This window comes from Abramis brama, assembly GCF_963993115.1.
Source record: "Abramis brama genome assembly, chromosome: 18".
Lineage (NCBI taxonomy): Eukaryota > Metazoa > Chordata > Actinopteri > Cypriniformes > Leuciscidae > Abramis > Abramis brama.
Window position 1 is genome coordinate 33146022 of NC_139980.1, and position 15905 is coordinate 33161926.

The 15905-nt window shown below is 36.0% G+C and overlaps 1 protein-coding gene across 2 annotated transcripts in view; it reads left to right on the forward strand.

Annotated features, from left to right (window-relative positions):
- The first annotated feature begins 231 nt into the window (after positions 1-231).
- fut8b (fucosyltransferase 8b (alpha (1,6) fucosyltransferase)) overlaps positions 232-15905 on the forward strand; it is a 100670-nt gene continuing 84996 nt past the window's right edge. For both annotated transcript variants that reach the window (XM_084090712.1, XM_084090713.1), the window contains exon 1: positions 232-713. The gene's annotated coding sequence lies outside the window, so the exon portion shown is untranslated. The remainder of the gene's footprint in view (positions 714-15905) is intronic.

Consider the following 15905-nt stretch of genomic DNA (forward strand, 5'->3'; position numbering starts at 1 on the left):
GTTAGAAATAAGACGTCATGGAAATGCTATAAGCTATTTCTTCAATGTTTGAACTTAGCTTACAATCGATTTATATAATCAATTTATTATCAATTATTTATTTACCTTCTGATGTTATCTTTTTTTTATTTACAATATGTTTATCCTTTCATCCTTTAAGAGAACAAGATATTGCCATCATGCCCTGCCATTGCTAAGAATGTTGCTCTTAAATAAATGCCTGGTAAAAGAAAAGAAAAGAAAAGAAAAGAAAAGAAAAGAAAAGAAAAGAAACATACGTAGTATTTAATAAATAGTATATAAACCTTTTAACCTTTTATGCACCCATGCACTCATGGACCCCCAATAAAAAACGCTAGATTTCCTCAGTAACATTTTATATTTACATTAGACTATTATGTAATTATTTGCAGGTCAGTTGTTAGAAAGTTAGAAGACGTCATGAAAATGTAAAAAAAAAAAAAAAAAAAAAAAAACTTTCAGTAAGATGTTTCAGCGCTTTCTATTCTCCACAGACCCAGTGTCAGTGAGTGGGTCTCGTGAAAGATGATCTGCCGGTAGATGGTCGGTGCGGCGCTGACATGCGCAGTGAGAGCAGCAGATGATGCTCTTCTCTGTGTGTGTGTGTGTGTCCGCTGATTTCATCTCTCACACACGCGTTCTTCTCCTCCATCCTCCTGGATCTTCCTCCGGAGCGGCAGCGCGGTTTTACGGTACGTGTGTGTGTGTGTTTGTGTGTGTAAATAAAGGCGTTTACAGCAGCCCGCGCTGGACGCGTCTCAAAGCCGCCTATGCGCGTGCAGCATCTGGAGATAATAAACAGCGGTGTGCATGAAGCGTTATGGTCATCATCTTAGGCAGTTCCTAGCAAGCAACGGGTTTGCGCTTCATCATGGATATGTTCCTAATCAGCAGCATTTATTAGGCATTAACATCATTGACGAGCTGGACATCAGAAGTGTGAAGCATTTTTGAGCATAATCACAGACGTTTTCCAAGTCAGCAGCAGATGTTGGCATCATGTGTGTATAAGACATTTTTGGTCAACATCATAGACGCTTCCAAGTCAGCAATATTTTTGGCCATCATATAGAGTTATGACTTTGCGTCTAAGATGCAGTTCACTGGGTCTTGAGACACAGCCAGTGTCAGACAGCCTGTTGCAGGATCCTCCTGTGACTAACATGATGTATAAAACATGTTGATGTATGGAGAATCTATCTATCTATCTATCTATCTATCTATCTATCTATCTATCTATCTATCTATCTATCTATCTATCTATCTATCTAACACAACATTTTGTTAATGTCAACATTGCTTTATAGTGAATTCAGCTGATGCGTAGATGATGTATAGTAGTCTATTGTACAGTATAGTAATGTATTGTACAGTAATTGTTTACTGTATTTTATTTTGCATCACCAATCTCTGAGTGAAACAATAACTTAGTTGTATAGACTGTATATTTAGACTATAGACTGTTTTATTTATTTGGAATTGATTTTACCATGAGAAGTGGGTGTTTTGGAGTCGACGATTGGAGGGAGGAGTTAAAAAGTAAGAAGTAGAGTATACAACAGGGCTAAAGGCAAACCTTACGAAAAATGTAAGAAAAAATATGTTTGTATTGAACATTTATGGAGCAACAGATTTTGTGTGAAAATACATTTTGTTTTACAATCTTATAAATGTATAATTTGGGCCAGGTGGGCCTTTTACTCCACACACGGGGTCAAACCAGCATTATACAGATATATGTGTATACACATAAATATATTATATACCGGTACAATAATAATATTATATACATAATTTATACATAAATATATTATATACAATAATGTTGTTAATACTTGTTCAAAACAATCACTTTAGCAAAGTTTGTACTATTTTCTATTTATGTTGATGAATAATAGAATTAATTTTTTGTTCAATAAATATACGGTCATTAAAATGTTCATTTTAAAAAATACAGAATTTTTTTTATTTTAAAAAGTAAAAATTCTGAAAGGAAGAATTTGAAGGAATTTTGAAGGAGATCCCATAATCATTTAATATAGATTTACAGTAGTAACAAAAAATTACATTTTAGTATGTGATGTGATTTTTATGATATTTTAGTATGTGATATGATGTGATATGTCATATTTTTAAACATGATGATTTCATTATAAATATGGTGATTATCTATAAGGTGGACACCCAACTTAATATATGATATTTACCATCTGAATCTAACCATGTCAACAAATGTAAAAGTCAGCCAGTTATTTATTATCATGTTAATTATCGTGACTTTTCCACCGACAGTAACGCCTTTTACCCCAAATACCATACTGAACAAAACTGAAAATCATTAAGAAGACCGTTGTCTCAAAATATAGTCAATAAATTTAGTGATTCTCAATTGCTACATAAATCTACAGCATTTTTAAAAACATTAATTATTAGATCAAATTAGTGCAGAATCAACCGAGATTGCATCAAGAATCAGCCAAATTTCCACGTGCATCTTGAAAAGCGGATGTTTTGGAAAGTGCTTTGGCACGTTTATGTGCCATCTAGTGGTTCAGAGGAAAATAAAATCAAAGGTGCCTTTTACCCTGGTGCGCCTTTGTACCCTACTTGTGATGTTAAACAAAAAGAAAAAGTATTTTCAGATTAAAAATAAGGACAAGAACATGTAGAGAGTAAATAGGGTTGAAATACACCTGGATTGAACCTGCAAATTCCTCTTCTGGAATTATTGTATAAAACAGATGCTATGTTTTATAACATGTGAAGTTAAATGAGCTTTGTACTAGTTTAAGACAATATTTGTCTTTGGATGAACCGTTATTGACTATATTGCCTGTCATCTGCAGTGTGAGACCAGACCCTCACTTATGCGTCTCAAGATGGTAGTTTCATTTCAGTTTAACATGTCCAATGTGAAAAGCTAATTCGTTTTGTTTAATGCAGTCAGTCAGAGAATGGAAAGGAACTTTGAGAGTCCAGAAAACTAATGAATAAACTGATGATCTCTACAGAAGTGTATTTAGGAAGTGTATTTTCCAGAGGAGCCGTACTGAATACTAAACGCATAGTTTATTTGGGAGTCGAGAAGTTCTCAAGCGCACTAATGATCGAGTCCGTAATGCATCTGAATCTGCATGGAGATGTAGTTTGCTGCAGAATGTGAGCTGTTTACTCTTTAGTAATCTTGTTTGGAATCATAAAAGTCTTCATTAGTTTCCTAATATCTCCCACAGGTTCAGTAAAATAAGTACAGACTTGTAAAATAATTTGCAGTGAGATGTGAGTGTGTGTTTTGAGCAGCGCAGCTTTAGAGTTTCAAGAAATAAACAAAAATACATCTGAGCGATGTGGGATCTTATGCTTCTTGCATACTGTATCTCAATGTTTAATAGCCTTTACAGACTTCATGTGAAGACACAAAACAAATCAAGGGTTTTGAATCAGTTCTTTGAAATGGACAGTTTGAACTGATTCACTTATTGAGCTTATCGTCTCTAATCGCTTATCATGCACCGCTAATCTTTAAATCAGAGATGCTAGTTAAACTAGATAAAAAGAAATTAAAATAATTGCTATGTTTATTAGTGATGGGAGAAATTAAGCTTTTTAAAACTTTGAATCAACTGAACAACTTTGTTTCACTGTTTGCTGGTCAAAACTGTGTAAATGCAACAAAAGCTAGGAATGCCTCGATCAAGTTTTTTGTGCCCCTGAACTGATCCGAGTCATTGGATATTTAGTATCTGCTGTGCCGATACCGATCCGATACTTGTATTTTCCTGCTTGGTGCACACTTGAAGTTATAAAGTTATTAAAATCAATCCAGTGCATACAGGGATGTGCAGAGTTTCTCATGAGCTCAATTGTAAAAAAAAAAGGGGCATCAATCTCTACAGACTTGAGTAATTCCAATATAACAAATAATATACGTAATATGATGAATGCCAGTCTGTCAGTCAAGTTCAAACTAAGCAAGAGGCAACACATAGCAACGCGTTATGGCAACGAAGTCTCAGATCTGACGGCAGATACAAAATAAACAGTATTTTCAAGTGATTCATTACAAAAGAGCGTATCAAATATGCTAAACACGGAAGCTCGAATTCATACTTTGCAGTCACGTGACTACCATGGATACCTGGCGGGCAACAAACGGGTATTTTCAACGTAGAGTCCTGTAGTTCCAGGTCTTTCTAGCTATCAAGTCTGTTAGCGAGCTAGCTGCATAACTATGGACTAGGATTAACTCCAAGGTAGCTAAATTGTGTAAAGCAGACAAGGTTTTTTAAGATAATCGAGCAGTAATAATTCCTCCGTAAATAATCTAGCTCTACTGTTGGGTCATCTCTGGTTCTCATTGAAAACCATAGATATCACAAACCTCAAAACAACCTATCACACACTTTTGTTGTTGTTAGCAAAAGATGACAGCTGTTACTGTGCGTTCACACCGCCACCGGCGAGAGCGTCAAAGTGCCCGGAAGTCATTCATTTTCAATGAATTTTGCCGCTCTCGCCGGCGGCGGTGTGAACGTACAGTTAACCTAGCTTAGACTCATAACACAAACAGCTGACTCGCCGAACCAGCTGGTGGTGTTCATTGACGAAACTACAGGGTAACTTAAAGACACGATTAATTACATGATCATACACCCATTGTATTCAAACAAATGTTGAAATTACCTTTGATGGAGTGATGGAATGATGGAATGATCACTGCACAGACGTGTATACTGAGAAGGTTGCTTATCTCATCTGCGCAACTATCTGGCATGTCGTTTACACCTCAAAACACCAACGTTTGTATAGTAAAACTGGCGACGTCCTGGCAAGATCCTTGATTAGTTTACTGGGTTTCGTTGCTGGAGAACGACGTTCTTGCCCGCCAGCCAGTACTTGTGACGTCACGTGCAAAGTATGAATCGGGGTTCAGGATAGCCGAGATGAGTAGTTAAAAAAAAGCTTAATCAGCCCCAATACTGATCCTTAAGTTCGGCTTGGGACATCCCTAGTAAAAACACCTTTTACAAATAAAATGCAAGTGTTTTATCAGACACACCAAGCCGACGTCAAAGAACCAGTGACAACGAAAGCTGAGTGTGTTATCGTCTGCGTCTCGGCCTAAAAGCTGAGCTTGAACACACCAGAAGGACAAAAGGCGACTAGAACGTATGTTCTGCGTAAATAAATATCTGACTATATCAGCAGGTATAGTCTATTTTGTCATTCAAAAAGGGAGACTGCAGATATACAAACCGTAAACAAAGCAGCGCTTGCTTACCATTTTGAATATCAATCATGTTATTATTTAAATATTCATGCATTCGAATGCTCAGGTAAGACGACGGAAAATGATCACAGCCTGTTTATGTCTGTACCGTCTTGACTTCTTTGCTTGACTTCTTTATCACTTTCGCTTATATTTGTGCACTGACTCGTTCACCCAGCTGAACAGCCAATCAGAGTTCTCTCTCTCATGACGTCCCAAACGCCGATTGATTCAATGCTAAATTGGCCCAAAAAAAAAACAGACGGCGTCCGACTAGAGCCAACGGTGCTGAACACACCGGATAAACCGTCGGCTTGGTGTGTCACGAAGTGTCTGTATAATATGTGTTGAAGGGCTTGTTTTATGGAAAGCTTGGTAATATTGGTAATCCGGCCAATAAGAGACTATTACCCTAAACTCATCCTCTTTATTATACAAATGTGTCATTAAAAATGTCTACAAATTTATTAAACGTAAAAAAAAAATGAAAAAAAAATTCTGATCATCAGATCATTCAAACCATTGAAATTTCTAAATGTTTCCTGAAAGTTACGAAAACTCGTTTAGTGAAATCACGCGACTTTCTCAGTTTGACACAGGCTGTGAATCACTGGTTCGAAAATGTTTCGAAAGCGGCCAACACATTAGTAATATTCATTATTTTGCTTAATTTTAAATCATTGAGTCCTGCTCCAAATGCAATTATTAAACACATAAATGAGTATTTATTTACTGATATGTGTACAGTATTTCTTGACATTCAGTAATTTCCACAGATGTTGTTTGTGCCGAGCCACATGCATATGATGCATTTACACTTCTCTTAACTGCATTAACACTGTTGTGTGTGTGTGTGTGGCCGTTTTCCCCTCGGCCAGTCTAACACACCTGTCTGTCATCATTTGAGCGTAATGACTCCATTAAACAGCAGTGGCGATGGTTAACGGTAATGGAACATTCTGGATGGAGCTCTCGATGTGGGCTTTGTGCTGTAGGTTGTAGTCTCAGATTGATTGTCTTTTATTCAGACCATTTTGTGCACCACACTCCGCTCTGGCTAACCTGTTATTTGTTTTATTTGCTGTCAGTTCTGGCTCATATTTTATAGATTTTCATGGCGAGTTCACATGTGCAATTTACATGGTGCTGCTGGCTCAGTCAGGTGGTGTGAATATTTGTCTCCAAAGATGTCTGTCATGATTCTGTGACGAGCAGGCCTTGGGGGAATGAAATTAAAGGGTGACTGTCACCAAAATGCAACCTAGGGTCTTTTTGTTAATCTACCCGAGGCAAACTTTCGTTTAAAAGCATAATTAGAATGGAAACGCCACTTTTAGTTTGACCGTATTTTCGTTTTCGGTCAAATGGCCTTTTGAATGGGAGTGAATGGGGCACGACTATGATAGCATCAAAAATCGCTATTTTTAAAACACTAAGAAGATTCGAGAGAAAGATTTTGAACAACTCACTGTCTCTGTGTCTGCCCGCATTTTGACAGTCAAAAATAGTCGATCTCCGAATACAACGTAACAGGGAGGAGAGTAAAGATGGAAAGCTCCTAAAGCTTAGTTCCATATAAATTCACGGATAATTTGTTGTTTTGTCGTTACTGAAAATCAATATTGACCTTGTATTTGAAAAAGGATCGTCATATAAGAAGCAATACTAAAATTCAGAGTCAGTTCATTCGCATTCGGAGATCGACTATTTTTGACTGTCAAAATGCGGGCGGACACAGAGACAGTGAGTTGTTCAAAATCTTTCTCTTTAGTAAACTCTGTGAACACAAACAATGTTCTCAATGCTGGAGTTCATGTGTAGAGCCTCTGGTGATACTGAGAGCAAAGTTTCATGTTGTGTCGAGTCTTCTTAGTGTTTTAAAAATAGCGATTTTGATGCTATCATAGTCGTGCCCCATTCACTCCCATTCACAAGGCCATTTGACCGAAAACGAAAATACGGTCAAACTTAAAAGTGGTGTTTCCATTCTAATTATGCTTTTAAACGAAAGTTTGCCTCGGGTAGATTAACCCTGTTGCATTTTGGCGAGAGTTATCCTTTAAGAATATAAACGGGCAGTGCTTGTGCAGGGAAACCCCTCCAGGTCACAGGACAGAGGATGAGAGCGAGCTGAGCGAGTGTGTTTTCTGCTGCCGAGACATCAGGAGAACGAGATGAGGAGTTTGAGTCATGCTGATGAAGAGGCACATACTCGCTAAGTCCCCCTGTAGTCAATAATTTTATCACTTAAAACTTATCTTTGATCACCAAAATGACATATTTAAATGTTTTTTCCTTGAAAAAAAATTCTTCATGCCTTAAAATAGCTTGATTGTAACTCGACACCCTTGCCTCATTTAGTATACGCGGTTCTATGAATATGCAAATGAGCCCTGCCTTCACTCACTCACTCAGCTCAGAGATCCACTGGTTGACGATCACACGTTGATCTGATTGGTTACAAGGTAGTTTGTGACGTCAGAAACACCAGCGATTTCAAAGCGTGTTTTTGAGACTGTCTTTGGTTCACTGCAGTTTTAAGGAGAAAATACTCAGCAATGGTGTCGACTTATGAATTTACACATGGTTTGTCTTAAAGCATATTAAAAACACCAGACATATAAACAACATTAAAAGCTTGATTTTCACCACAGGGGGGCTTTAAGTACCCCGTACAACTTGTGCACTGTATTTCAAGTTTCCTGAAGTCATAAGCTCAAACAAAGTCATACAAGCTAAGAAAATTTTGAGTGACTGCGCAAATTGTGAATGAATATTTTTTTTTAAATCAAATCTTATAAATGAATCTGTTGATTCAGTTCACAACTCCGATTAAACATATTTTACTGCATATTTTACAGTTTTTAATGTAAGAAAAAGCAAAGAAACATTTTTGAAAAGTATCACCTGATTACATTTTATAATTTTTATCTTGTATTATTTGTAAATTTCTTTATTTAGTTAATTGTACATAATTGCACATATTTCGTTCTTTGTTATCTACTTTGTTCTCACCATGAGGCTGCAGCTGAAATGGTGTTAAAATAAAATTAAATACATCACAGTCAGTGTTATTTTAGTATAATTAATATAGTATTAAAGTATTTATTCATAATTTTAATATTTTATATTTTCCATTTTATGTTAAATTTAGTTTGTTTTAGTAATTTTGTTGTGTTTGTCATTTTTTTCTATTTTTTTTTTAGTTTTTGTTTAGTTATTTTCAGTTTTACAAACAAATTAGAAATGTTGCCTTTGCAAATTTGCCAAAAAATATTTATTTTTATTTCAGTTAAAGTTTAATTTTATTTAAATTAATAGAAATGTTTTTCAATAGTTTTAGTTAACAATAATAAAGCTGCTCTGAGGAACAACTTACATTTCATCTATACTGTATGGCTTCAGTATGTAGCGCACAATTCAAATGGGCCATTTTTTATGAACATTTCCTGATTTTTTTATGGTGCTTTTAGGTCCTTTTGAAGCGTGAATGCATCACTCCCCATTCATTGTAATTGCACGGAAAACAGCGGCCAGAAAAACACTTCGAAATGCTTCTTTCGTGCTCCACAGAAGAAAATCACATGGTTTTTGAGCAGCATGATGACAGAACTTTTATTTCTGAATGGACTATTCCTTTCAAAATTCAAGCCCTAATGCAAAAAGCCACGGCAGTCAAAGACATTTAAAAATCGCTTTACAGCATCCTACAATAAAGGGTTGAAAAAAGTGGTCATGAATTGAGAAATCCAATTTTTCTTGAACTTTTGACATGTAAGAGGCCATTGTACTAGAAAAAATATCATAAATTTAAATTGCAGAGCTCAAAATGTCCTCGTTAGTCCAAAAACAGCTTTTATATAAACCAAGCTCAGAAAACGACTCGTTTCGGATTTTGTCACATTATTATTTCATAGTGCAGAAGATCGACGCCTACTTCTACATCATTGATTCTTTAGCCCCGCCCACCAATTCACACACGTAATGTAGTAGTAAATACGAGACGGACACAAACACACGATTACTCAGCAACAAAACCATAGAGGCACCTCTGAGGATTACGAGACGTTTTGTCGGCAAATGTGAAACTATGTAATGAGATATCAAACATTTACAAGACAATTCCACATGTGTAATGGCGGGGACGTTGAAAATGATTTAAATATGCAAAACTTTTACCCAAACGTATCAGTAGGCGTTTACTTCCAAGTCTTGAATGCCCATCAAAACACAGTGTTCGAAAACAGGATAAAAAAATATCTTATTACTTCTAAATTAGGATGTTTTTGGTGTAAATATCTTGATAACATTATACGTGCACCTCAGAGAACATTATAAAATAAAATAAAAATGCAGTTCATGACCCCTTTAAACAGCAACTGAGAGATTTGTTGACATCACCAGAGTGACATTTCTTTGCAGGTGTGTGTGTGCATGTCTGCATAAGTCCATGGACGTGTGTTTGCGTCTGCGAGTGATGTTAAAGCGGTGTGCACACACACATTAGTGAAGAGTGAAGGTCAAGGAAAGGACCTTATATGAGCTCCGCTGACATTTGCCTGGCATTTTTGATTCACTGACGTCTTGTGATAGATCTTGTTCTGGACGCTCCGAGCGAACGCAGGTGATTATAGATGACCCGTTCGCTCTTTTGATGTTTGTGGAGGAATTCTGACGGTGTTTCATCGGGGGATTGGATATTAGAAGCCTGTGGCGATGCTTGGCGTATGCTAATGTTGCATATATTAATAATGCAATTTCACATGTCATCGTGTGATGTGCTGTGCTGTCTGTGGCATCAAATGCAGTGCTCTTCGTCTGTAACCTGCTGACTCTGCTCACTAAAATGCAGAGCTTTGTTTCATGTACAGTCACTGTTCCAGGATCAGTGGGTAAGAGAAACTGCCATCTGTCTGTCTAGTGAACACACTGATCACACCGAGTGTCTGAACTCTCAAATAAAGAGCTGTTAGATTTCGGCTGCTCGTCTGTTTTGGTGTATTGAGGGTCCAAAGTTAACTTTGTTCTCGTTCCTACTAAAGGCTGATGAAAATTCACCAACCACAAATTTTGATTTTGTTCCCAATTGATTAGTTTAGGTGGCTTAACGTGAAGAATAGAGTTCTGAATAAATCTGAAGAATAAAGAATATGATATTTTTGTTCACTGAGGTAATGAAGACCCTTGAATCTTCTTTGATAGGTCTGTGTCTTTGATTTGACTCGTTCACGTCTCTTGCATTAGTCAGACTCTGAGACACACTATTGTTCTTACAATTCAATTTTAGAATGTTGCAAATTCTTATGGAGTTACTAGGATTGGTGAAAATGCAGCTTGGGACTTGGCAAATATTGATTTTGGACAACAAAGAGTTCTGAAGTTAAATCAGTTTGATTATTGAAAAAGCACATGTCGACCCAAATCAATTAAATATTTAATTTACACATGCAAAACGAAAGCTGCAGAGAATAGTTTTGTAAGTCAAGTCAAGTCACCTTCATTTATACAGCGCTTTTAACAATTTAGATTGTTTCAAAGCAGCTTTACAGTGATAATAGGAAATTAAAGTAACGGTTTAAGATTGTTTAGGCTTTACAGCAGCTCTAGGATAAAGTCATTGTCCAGCTAAAGTTAGTTTTGAGGGATTGATTCACTTCCGTTGCGAAGATCATTAGTTATTAACTTGGGGCCGCTAATACGACACCGTTCTTACAGAAAACACTCAATGCGCTCCAGCTTGCTGGAATTGAATCATATTCCCCTGAATCAAATTGAATCACAAAGTAAAGTACACTGTAAAAAAAAAAACAAGATGGGTTACGTTTTACTAGAAAATGCTATTTTAGCCTTTATACTTTAAAATTTCACATTTAATTCATTGTGTTACTTGTAGAGTTGCACGATTCATCGTCAAAAGATCATGATCTCAATGCAAACACCCATGTGATCTCAATGCTAAATGACAACGATTCACCTGTGTCTATTAGCAGTATTAACATAATTTGGCGCTTCAAATAACGAGTGTATCATCGTTACACCAGTAGGTGGCGACAAGCGACTGTTAAAAAATGTATTTGTCATTGAATCATTCATTCAAGAGATTCATCCAGTAATGAAACAAGTGAAGTATTTATGAGTGAGTCATTGAATCATTCTGTTGTATTTAATAATTCATTCAGATTAATTAAACATTTTAAATAAACTGAAGCAATTAACATTTAACATGTCCGAACCTCTAGTATATTACATGTTATTTTGTTTAGTTGTCTGTTCAGAATCGTTGGAGAATCGTGATCTCTGGTTTAAACAAGCAACAACAACAAAATTCTCAAATTACGTAAAGTTGTACAGCTCTAGTTTCTTGCCATTTCTGAGGGAAAATAGTTTCAAAGTAAATCCTACACCATAATGTTTTTGTATTGCACCTCAACATTCACCTCAAAGTCACATTGTGATGCATAAAAATGCATTGCACACAGAGAGTCATGCTTGATCCATAAAAGACATGATCATTAATAACAATTATGAAGGCTCTGAATATGCGGTGCACAATAATTAACACGATTAACCTACTCAAACTCTCAGGAATCTAGATGTAAGAGCCCTGAGTGAGATCTCCATGTTTTCATGTTGATTATGGGACCTTTGCTTAACATTTACACTTTGAATTACAGGTCTTATGTTTTAATTCTGCGTACGGCGATGTTGAGTGTCATTAAATGACCTGTTTAAATAGCCAACTTTGAGTCACACAGCTGGTAAAAAGCATATCAAATCACATTGAAAATACCAAAGTGTTTATTTAACTAAAAATGTATTGCAAATTTCACATTGTTTCAATAATGATCATTACATTACCAGTGGACACAAATAAATGTAACATTACACAACTGAGCTGGACGATCACATCACGGTTTTCTCCAGAACGGCTATATATATATATATATATGTGACGCTATTTTCTTCTAGAAACAAACTTTGTTGCATTATTTTGCTGTTATCACTGTAAAGCTGCTTTGAAACAATCTATATTGTAAAAAGCGCTATATAAATAAAGGTGACTTGACAGCTTTTTTCCATATTGAAAAATATACTGTAAGTTCAAATTCCTCTTAAGGTTTGATTTATGAACATCACCATGGCCCTTTTCCTTTTGTCCAATAATCAGCCATTTTTCCCACTTAACCACAGCATTAATCTGGTGTACAGTATAGCCAACGTTTGGTCATGTTTCTCCTGTTCCACCACGCGAGTTTCTCCCCCGCACACTTTGGTTTCTATGGAGTTTGAACAGACGCTTTCCTCGTTGCCACAGCAACAGGTTTTGATCAAGTCGAAATGGTTTGTTGTAGAATCCAGGCGGAATGTTTGAGCATTCCATGACCTGACGAATGCTACATTTTCCATATTCAGTTGTTTATCTGAGTCTTTACATGGTCTCGAATCTCACGTCACGTGCAGCAAATGATCAGTTTCCCTCGTAATGGTGTTCATGTGAAGCTGAGCTTAATGAATGTGCTGCTGTCAAATGTTACACGCTCCATTTCTAGACACTTTTCTCTCTTTAATTGGCAGAGAAATGTCACTTGACCCCTTTTTATAGACGTTGAAAGGAAAGGACAGGGCTTACAGCAAGGCGGCTGCGTTACGGGTTATCTCCTCTTTCTGTCCCAGTTTATCAGTGATGATGTGATGTGTATTTATGAGAACATTAAGAGATGATTTAATAGCATCTTTGATGTAACTTCAGCAACAAAAAAATATGAATTAAAACTGTGTGATTAATTTGCATCATCACTTTAAAAATGTTCATATTGTGTACATATTGCACTGCACACCCAAATCATTTGGCAAAACTAAAACAAATTAAGGTAATTAAGGTAATCGGTTACATAAATATTTTAAGTTAAGAAATTCAAAGTTTAAAGGGGTGGTTGATTATGATTTCACTTTTCTAACTTTAGTTAGTGTGTAATGTTGCTGTTTGAGCATAAACAACATCTGCAAAGTTACAACGCTCAAAGTTCAAAGCAAAGGGAGATATTTGCTTTTAAAGAAATCGCTTTTTAAGGACTACAACAAACGGCTGGTAGAGACTACACAACATTCCTCCAGGGTTAGTGACATCACCAACCCTAACATTTACATAAACTCCGCCCCCGGAACATGATTTATAGATTATCAAGACAGAATATGCTAATCAATGACTAGAAGATAACTACACATAAGCTACATAAATTCATCAACTAACCATTCAGAAATGTCCTGTTGCTTCTACATGTTTTCACTTCTTCTTGAGTCTCTCCATCATTGTCTGACTCCGGTTTGAACATAAAAGGCTAAAAGTTTGTGTCTGTGTGAGTGCAGCTCTTGAAGCTCCGCCCCCTGTGCCGGGAGCAGCAGCTCATTTGCATTTAAAGGAACAGACCAAAAAAAAAAACGGTGTGTTTTTGCTCACCCTCAAAAAGTGACAATTTTAACATGCTATATAAAAATATCTGTGGGGTATTTTGAGCTAAAACTTCACATACACACTCTGGGGACATCAGAGACTTATTTTACATCTTGTGAAAAAAAGGGCATTATACCACCCCTTTAAGTAAGCAGAACTGGCAGATTTTTATTTTGTACTCATATATTTTAATTGCTCTTAACTTAAAATATACGAGTGAGCTAATTCATTAAACTTAAAATTAGCATGTAATCTCAACTTAAATATTTTTAGCAGTGGAAACTTGGCTAGCTTTAACTAGCTGAAAACACAGAAACGCATGTGATTTTACACACTTATTGATTCTCTGTGTGATTTGGCAGATCAGTCTCAGATCAGCACCGGTGTTTGTCATTTTGTTGTCATCATCATCATCATCATCATCACACACAAGTGAGTGACATTTGGACGAGGCTGTTACGCGTGAATGAGCTGATGTAATTACTGTGGAGTGGCGACACCTGTTCCTGAGAACATCGCTGTGTGTTTGCTAATCTCTGAGCCCAGTGTGCATCTGAGGAAGAAGAAGAAGATTCATTTTACAGACCCAAAAAACTTGCAGCACAACTTCAGGGTTTTGCACCGTTCAGAATTGAATTGAGATTGCCTTTTAAACTCTCATTCAGTTCCTGAATTATATCTGAGGTAGCAAACAGAATACAGAAATGCTATTTACATTTAAGGTAGTTTACCATTTAAAAGTTTGGGGTTGGTAAATGTATTTGAAATGTTTTTGAAAGAAGTTTCACCAAGGCTTTATTCATTTGATCAAATACGGTAATATTTATATTACAGTTTTTCTCCATTGGTTTGGCTCATTTCTTGAAACAGAAATTACATTCTCAAAACTCTAAGATCATTTGGCAAAACAGTCTTACAGTTCAGCACAACACTATAGCTCACTTGCAAAAGCTCATATCTCTCCCCAAACTGTTCACTCATGCTTCAAAACTAAATTCCTTTCCCATATAAAGAGTCAGTGCCACGAAAATGGCAAAGATCCTTCTCAATTGCTTTGGCTCATTTCTTGAAACAGACCGGACATTCTCAACACTCTTGGTGCTTTTGCCAAAATAACGTGGATGGTTCGGCAGAACACCATGGTTCACCTGCAAAAGCTCATACCTCTCCCAAAACAGTTCACTCATGTGTTAAAACTAAATTTCCTTCTCATTTAAACAGTCAGTGCCCCCAAAATGCTTCGTCCCTTTGGCATTGTGTAAGCACTGCAAGTCAAAATGTTTAGATGTTTTGTCACTATGGCAGAGGACCATTGAAATATCCCTCATGTCCACCTTTCAGTCTTAGCCCAGTCCTTCACTGACAGTGGTTACTGTACTGTTTTCTGTCTAGCTAACAGAATACAATTGTAATAAAACTGAAAAAAAGAAATAGGATTTTAGGGTAAGAGTAGCCTCCAAGGTTTGACATCACACATTGCACTCATACTGCCAAGGAAATTGTAACCATGAATTTGATGAAATGAATGAGAAATTCAATTCTGTTGTGAACAATTGCCAAGTGGTTTGGAGGTTTGTCCATGTTGTTTTGAGAATGTCATTTCTGTTTCAAGAAATGAGCCAAACCAATGGAGAAAAACTGTAATGTAATTATATATTAATTTAGGCCTGATGAATATTAATTTCTTATAGTTCACAGTAGTTATTAACACATTGTGAAATATAATTAAAATAAAAATAATTGTTTCCTATGTGAATGTATTTTAAACTGTAATTTATTCCTGATGCTCAAAAAACATTTCTGATTATTATCAATGTTGAAAACAGTTGCGGTCTTTCATATTTTTGTGGAAACCATGATCCATTTATTTTCAGGATTCTCTGATTAATATAAAGTTCAAAAGAACAGCATTTATTTGAAATATAAATGTTTTTTTTCTGTCATTTAATGCCTCCTTGCGTAATAAAAGTATAAAATTCTTTAAAACAATTCTGTGCCCAGAATGAACATCAGTGTAGAATTAAATTGAATTATATTTACAAAAAATCATGTAACTTTATTTTTTAAGTTCACTGAAAAAAAATGACAAAGATTATTGTTTTTTTAAGTTTTACAAGAAAATACTATTTCACTCTTTCTGCGTAAAGGTTTTTAAGCATCATG